Genomic DNA, 8,080 nt, shown 5'->3' with positions numbered 1-8,080 from the left:
GGACTACATATCCCAGCAATACATTATACAGCAATGCAGAATACCACCAGCTATAGAGGACTACAAATCCCAGCAATACATTATACAGCAATGCAGAATACCACCAGCTATAGTGGACTACACTTCTTCCAATACAATATACAGCAATGCAGAATAACACCAGCTATAGAGGGACTACATATCCCAGCAATACATTATACAGCAATGCAGAATACCCCCAGCTATAGTGGACTACACTTCTTCCAATACAATATACAGCAACGCAGAATACCACCAGCTATAGAGGACTACAAATCCCAGCAATCCATTCTACAGCAATGCAGAATACCCCCAGCTATAGTGGACTACACTTCTTCCAATACAATATACAGCAACGCAGAATACCACCAGCTATAGAGGACTACAAATCCCAGCAATCCATTCTACAGCAATGCAGAATACCCCCAGCTATAGTGGACTACACTTCTTCCAATACAATATACAGCAACGCAGAATACCACCAGCTATAGTGGACTACAAATCCCAGCAATCCATTCTACAGCAATGCAGAAAAACAACCATCAGCTATAGAGGGACTACATATCCCAGCAATACATTATACAGCAATGCAGAAAAATACCACCGGCTATAGAGGACTACAAATCCCAGCAATCCATTCTACAGCAATGCAGAAAAATACCACCGGCTATAGAGGACTACAAATCCCAGCAATCCATTCTACAGCAATGCAGAAAAATACCACCGGCTATAGAGGACTACAAATCCCAGCAATCCATTCTACAGCAATGCAGAAAAATACCACCGGCTATAGAGGACTACAAATCCCAGCAATACATTATACAGGAATGCAGAATAAGGCACAGAAAAAACCGGCAATATTTCTAAAGTAGCTGTGGAGTTCAGGTGCAGTTTTGCTGCACCAAACCTGTACATATTCTGTGCTGTCGCTCTACTCCGGGGTGCTGGCCTGATATCTCGGGTGGAGGGTCTCAGGAGGGGGAGACATACGGGCCAGCGGAAGCGCTGTAAACAGGCATCAGGTGGTTCCCGGGAAGGCTGCCAGCGAGGTCCCCAGCAAGCACGGGACCTAAGGTAGCTGCTTCAATTTGAACAATTTATGCGCCACTATCAGTTTACGGTATCGGAGCATTTGTACGAGTACAAGTACTTGTGCAAATGCTGCCAGCAATGTATGACATATGTCCTTGGCAGTGAAAGGGTTAAAGAGCAGCCGGTTCAGAGCAGGAAGGTGTCAGATGGCGGACCTGGAACCAAGGATATAGTGGAGGACTCCCGCGTATTGAGGTGGAAAAGTTAGTTAAAGGAGAACTATGGGGTCAGTGTTTTTCCCCATAGTTCTCCTTAGGGTAACGGGAGGACACAAACTAGCGTCCTCCCGTTACCCTAAGCTCAGTATACCTCGAGGTATACTGAGACGCCGCAGCCGGAGCGGATCCCGACGTAGATGACGGGATCCGCCCAGCTGCGTGAGTGACAGCTGGCTTTGCCTATCTAGAGGCAGAGCCAGCTGTACCCACCCCCTCCCCCGTCCGTTCCGCCAGTCAGCGCTGGCAATTCGGAGTGGGGAGAGGGGAATCCAGCCCCTCCCCCTGTCACGGCAGAGAGCCGTTACAGGATCGAGAAGCGAGCAAACCCGGTATGTGTTCGCTCACCTCCCGATCTACTGAGCCGACCTGTGACAGTCTCATTGTCACAGGTCGGCTAGAACTATGAGGTGAGTGAAAAGCACTCACCTCATAGTTCTCCTTTAAGCTAAAGAATCCATCTTGATATTCGAGACTCCATCTTGTTATACATAAGCCCCAAGGTTTGTAGAAATCAACAGTTTTATTTTTGCAAGGTTTGCAAGGACATATTTCTGCAGACTCTTCAAAAAATGTTATTCATTTCAGTCTGCTGGTTACAGGCATTTTTTAATTTCTTTTATTGGCAGCATCTGTGTGTGCGTAGCTGATAAGGGGACCAATACTCCCAAAATATGGTATAATGACGGACACCAGACCAAGCTGGCGCACATTGAAAGAACTATTAGTCCTTCAATTACTGTTATGCAAGTATGGAAGATACCCTGTGGCCTGAAAGAGTTAACCGTTTCAAAGCTGTGATAAATAATGAAATATTATTGGATGATTTGTATTTCCATGACGGCCCAGTGTGGCATGCCACTGGGATGTACCTCATGAATTATGCTAATGTGCCTTTGCGTAAAAATTAATGTAATTCCTCTTTTTGGGTGTAGTACGCTGGTTATTGTGCTGCCCAACATACTGTATGTTGAATAAATCTAAATCATGTCAAGGACACAAATCTCTGTTCCTGGTTGTTTGCGAGGTCTGGTATTCCTGCCAGGACAGTTTGTAAGGCATTCCCTGTCAAAAGTCTGAGGTCAGAATGGTGGACCTGAGTGCATGTGTTGGGAACCAGTGGGGCAAGTTAGGAGCTTCGGCTCACAGCCTCATCAAAGCTGGAAGGTCCCCGGGACTGGCGAACTTGCTAAGCATCTCCAGCCGCCAGGGGGCATTAGAGGGTCTTTTACATAGGAGATACAGCATCAGAGGAAGCTGTACATCACCTAAAGAAATAAGATAAGTCTGGTCTACAACCTTCTATCCCTTACAGCCAAGAAAGGCGCCATCTTGGCCTCTGTTTGGGTTGCAGTTGCCATGGTGCTGCAGGTGTGATCAGCTATGACATCAGCCATTTGAGAGCTTTGAAGTTTGGTTGAGAGCTGAAATAAGCACACTGGCATTCTTGACGGTAGCCATCGTCACTGTTTTAGGAGACCATTAAATTGGTAGGTGAAGTTCCTCTTTAAGACACTGAATGAGAAGGTTGCTGTCCCTTGAAGCTTTTCTGCATTAGGCCGCAGGGCCTATACAACCTTAAATTTTACAAATCTTGGCAACTGCGTCTATGGGGGCTCTGCATGAAAGATGTGCTAACGGGAACATTTCTGGTTGCCATGGCATCCAGCCAGAGGCCTTGTTTTCTTTACAGATCTGCATTGTGGCTGTGACAGTTGCTTTCTCCTGCTCACCCCATGGGGCTTATGTGTGAAAACAATGCTAGCAAGGAAATGCCTTGTTGCCCATAGCAACCAGTCAGCTTCCAATGGTCGTGTCCACAGTGAAAATGAAACAAAGATTCTGAGTGGTTCCTATGGGCATCAAAGCATGTTCTTTTAGCATTCTTCCCAGGCACATTCCTCTATGTGTGTTCATTGTATCCTATATTTAGATGAGGTGTATGTAAGCATATCTCCCACGGCAGAGCATTTGCAATCTGTGTGTAGAGGAGCTTCATCCTCTTTGCATGTGGCATTAGCAGTCTTAACATGCAGGATATGTGTGTGGGATTAGGAGGCCTTTTCCTGTAGGTGTCTGCAGATGAAGGGAAATGTGTCTTGGACATGCCGCATTGATGGTTTGCTTTCTATGTTCTGAAATGAGAAGTAAAACTGGCCGTACACTACGCATCAACTTTTTGTCCTTTCCCCGGGGGCTGAACAAGAAAAGGCTTTCAGTTCCCTCATCCATGCTAAAAGACTCTTGATTCCCCATCCACGCTATCCATTCTCCCATCCACGCTAAAAGTCTCCATATTCCCCTATTCATGCTAAAACACTCTCCATTCCCCCGCTACGCTAAAAGACTCTCAATTCCGCCAATCATGCTAACAGACTCTTAATTTCCCCATCCATGCTAAAAAACTCATGGTAAAAGACTCTCAGTTCCCCCATTCATGGTAAAAGACTCTCAGTTCCCCCATTCATGGTAAAAGACTCTCAGTTCCCCCATTCATGGTAAAAGACTCTCAATTTCCCCATTCATGGTAAAAGACTCTCAGTTCCCCCATTCATGGTAAAAGACTCTCAATTCCCCCATTCATGGTAAAAGACTCTCAGTTCCCCCATTCATGGTAAAAGACTCTCAGTTCCCCCATTCATGGTAAAAGACTCTCAGTTCCCCCATTCATGGTAAAAGACTCTCAGTTCCCCCATTCATGGTAAAAGACTCTCAGCTCCTCAATCCACGCTAAAAGATTCTTGATTCCCCCACTAGACTTATAAATTGCATTGTATGCACCTGTCACTATCAGAATACCCAACCGTGTCAGCTGATTGGTTGCAGCCACTGTTCTTCTGATCAATTTCGGAGAGGCTCCTTCAAGAAAAGTCTCTCATATAAAGATTTTCAAACTGAGTGGCTGGTGTCTCCCATGCCCTGGGTGCTGATACTAACACTGCAGAGCTTACCTCTACCCCATGCTCACAACTTGAAGCAAAAAACTTGAGAGACCTTCTCCTAATAATTTTCGGCCCGACTGTTCTGGGATTCTTCATTGCTCTCATCACTGAGGGTCGTAGAGAGAGAGGACATGGGGAGCCCAAACTCCAAGACATGAAACTGTTCAGGGTCAAAGGATTCCTTTGCTGCATTATTTCATGTATAGGAGGAGAAAATTGGTTCACCTGGTGGGCTAAAGATTCTAAAATATCTGGGTGCTCATGTATTTTCCTGTTCTGGTTACAAATTGGAAAAAGTTTTCAATGACAACGTTGCCCTGTTTTTCTCTCTTTTTAGGTACCACACCATCTCTTCAACCAAACTTCACAGATCCATCAATGACGTTTCCCACTGCGTACCATACTAAGGGTCCCTCTCCTCGCTGCTGTTACCTATCTGTACCCCTGTGCATAGTCCTGTTCCCCCTTTTCTTGGTAATAATCCTGTCCATGTATGGGGGTTCTTTGATGTATCTGAAAACAGGACCACGTGGTCAAAACTGAGGGTCATTATTTCTAATCAATGAGTGAGTCCGCCTGAAGTAGAAATTGATGAGTAGACATGTGTTGGGAGGAATTACTCACTGGCTTCTCATAGCAGCAAAGTACCTCCATTGGAGCTCCCTCTGCTCCATTCTTCATGGTGTAAAGTCATTGAGATATCTAAAAGGGAGAGTGAGAAAACCATGTGGTTGGTGGGAGGAGTTGGAAACATCGGTGGTAAGATATTAAGCCTTTCAGCATTCACACTGACCCTTTAAAGAAGACCTATAATGTACTGTTTTATATATACAGTATATATATAAAGAAGGGTATGGTAGGTAGAAGGAGGAAGGAGGGTAGGGTAGGTAGAAGTAGAAGGAGAGTAGGGTAGGTAGAAGTAGAAGGAGGGTAGGGTTGGTAGAAATAGAAGGAGGGTAGGGTAGGATAGAGGTAGAAGGAGGGAGGGTAGGGTAGGTAGAAGGAGGAAGGAGGGTAGGGTAGGTAGAAGTAGAAGTGGAAGGAGGATAGGGTAGGTAGAAGTAGAAGGCGGGTGGGGTAGGTAGAAGTAGAAGGAGGATAGGGTAGGTAGAAGTAGAAGGAGGGTGGGGTAGGTAGAAGGTGGAAAGAGGGTAGGGTAGGCAGCAATAGAAGGAGGGTGGGGTAGGTAGAAGTAGAAGTGGAAGGAGGATAGGGTAGGTAGAAGTAGAAGGAGGGTAGGGTAAGTAGATGTAGAAGGAGGGTAGGGTAGGTAGAAGTAGAAGGAGGGTAGGGTAAGTAGAAGTAGAAGGAGGGTAAGGTAGGTAGAAGTAGAAGGAGGGTAGGTAGAAGTAGAAGGAGGGTAGGTAGAAATAGAAGGAGGAAGGAGGGTAGGGTAGGTAAAAATAGAAGGAGGGTAGGGTAGGTAGAAGTAGAAGGAGGATAGGGTAGGTAGAAGTAGAAGGAGGGTGGGTTAGGTAGAAGGCGGAAGGAGGGTAGGGTAGGTACAAGTAGAAGGAGAAAGGAGGGTAAGTAGACCTCTCCCTCTTGAAATATTTCCTTTACTTGCACTTTCTTTTCCCCACTTTCACTTTTGCTGATTGCCGAGCTATAGGTATGACTCAGTAGATGTGTTGGACTTTTGAAAGAGACCACTGCTTCCCCACGGAGAACAAGGGTCCCACACTGCAGCTGCTGGCAGCGGACGGGCTTTTCTACTTAGGTGGTGGCTGCTTTAAAACTGTAAGATATTGAACACCTTTTGTTTTGGTGTTCCTGGACTGTATTAGAAGATTCCGTTGGCCTTTATATGTGCAAAGTAGCTCTTAATCATGGCAGAATAATATTATCTGAGAGGTCACTTTAGAATGAGCATTAAATACACCTTAGAGTGTGTGCAGTATACTGAATAATACAGAGAGGTAGAGTTATAGGTCCTCTGTGCTGTTCTTCTCTCTGCTGCTTATGTTGCCCATCTTCTTATTAGTCCTCAGACAGAAAAATGGCAACATCCGAAAAATGGACAAGTCTGAGTCCTAACCCCAGTCACATTGAAATGCTGTGGGGTCACCTGAATCATACTATTAAAGCAAAACATCTTCAAATTTTAGACCAACTTAAATATATCCTTGAATATAAGAATGAGCCAAAACACCAGCTACAGGGATGATTTTGTGGCACTTATGGAAAAGAAATGAGGTTTCAATGGCCACTAAATGTACTTTGTATAGAGAAAAACTTACTTTTTTTCAGCAATAATGTCGATTTCCTAAATCATTTGTTTAATAAAGTTATGGCAATGTAAAGTGTTGTGTGTGTTGTTTGTTAAATAAGCCTGTGCTGTGTGAAGTAGGAATAAACCTCATATGAAGCATTCCCCCCCTTAGCTCCATGTTAATATTGATAATTGTCGGCTATTCAACAATATTTCTCCCCAAAGATTTACATTCATGTACACAAAATTTGTACGGCCGGTTCTATGCTTGCGGCACTTGCGAAATGGAGAGCGCTCACTGTTGGGTCAGATGACTTCCTGCTTCGGCACCATTTGTCCCATGATTCCTTGCACCTAGGCCGTAATGCACATGCATGCCCGCTCTAATAGCATCAGGTGACCTCCTGCTTTAGGACCACATATCCTATGATTCCTCGCATCCAGCCCATAACACACATGCGTGCCCCCTCTAGTAGCTTCAAGTGACCCCCTAGATTGGGACTATGTGCCCTGTGATTCCTCATGCTCAGCTCGTAATTCACATACAGTACTTGCCCCCTCTAGTAGCATTAGGGACCTCCTACGTTGGGACCATGTGTATAATGATAACTCACAACCAACCCATAATGCGCATGTGTGATCGCTTTAGTAGCAAGTGACCTGTGTTGGGACTATATATCATGATTCCTCATGCTCAGCCCCTTAATGCACATGTGTGCCGCCCCTCTAGTATCATCAGGTGACCTCCTATGTTCAGACTATGTGCCCTATGATTCCTTATGCTCAGCCCATAATGTGCATGTGTGCCCACTCTATTAGCATCAGGTGACCTCCTGCATTGGGACTATCTGCTCTATGATTCCTTGTGTCCAGCCCATAATTTACATTATTATCCAGCCTACTCTAGTAGCATCAGGTGACCTATTACGTTGGGACTACATACTCTGTGATTCCTCATGCTCAGCCCATAATGTTCATGGGTGCCTGCTCTAAGAACATCAGGTGACCTCCTTTGTTGGTACTATGTGCTCTATGATTCCTCATGCCCAGCTCATAATGCACATGAGTGTCTGCTCTAGTAGCATCAGGTGACCTCTTGCATTGGGACTACATGCTCTATGATTCCTTTTGCCCAGCACATAATGTGCATGTGTGCCCACTCTAGTAGCATCAGGTGACCTCCTGTATTGGGACTATGTGCTCTATGATTCCTAGCTCCCAGCCCACAATGCACAGGCGTGCCCACTCTAGTAGCACCAGGTGGACTCTTGCGTTGGGACTATGTGCCCTATGATTCCTCGCTCACAACCCATAATGCACATGCGTGCATGCTCTAAAAGAGCTTCAGCTGGTCCTTCTTCTTAAACATTCTTTGTCTCAGTAGGGAGTTTTCACGTCAGATTGGTTATAATTGGGCTCTTAGGAGACCTGGCATGGCAGCGTAGACACGATATTTGGTGAAATACCAGGGGTATACATTTTTTTGCAAGATTGTGCTAAAAACACAGGCTCTCTATCTGTGTAGGGTTGGAGGGATGGTGGGTGCAAATGGCCTACAGGTATAACACTTACATTAATCAATACATTTCAAAGCTACTGAT

The sequence above is a fragment of the Nanorana parkeri genome, unplaced genomic scaffold, assembly GCF_000935625.1.
Source record: "Nanorana parkeri isolate BGI_ZX_2015 unplaced genomic scaffold, ASM93562v1 scaffold968, whole genome shotgun sequence".
Taxonomy (NCBI): Eukaryota; Metazoa; Chordata; class Amphibia; order Anura; family Dicroglossidae; genus Nanorana; species Nanorana parkeri.
The sequence above is the reverse complement of the archived record's forward strand: the minus strand, read 5'-3'. Positions refer to the sequence as shown.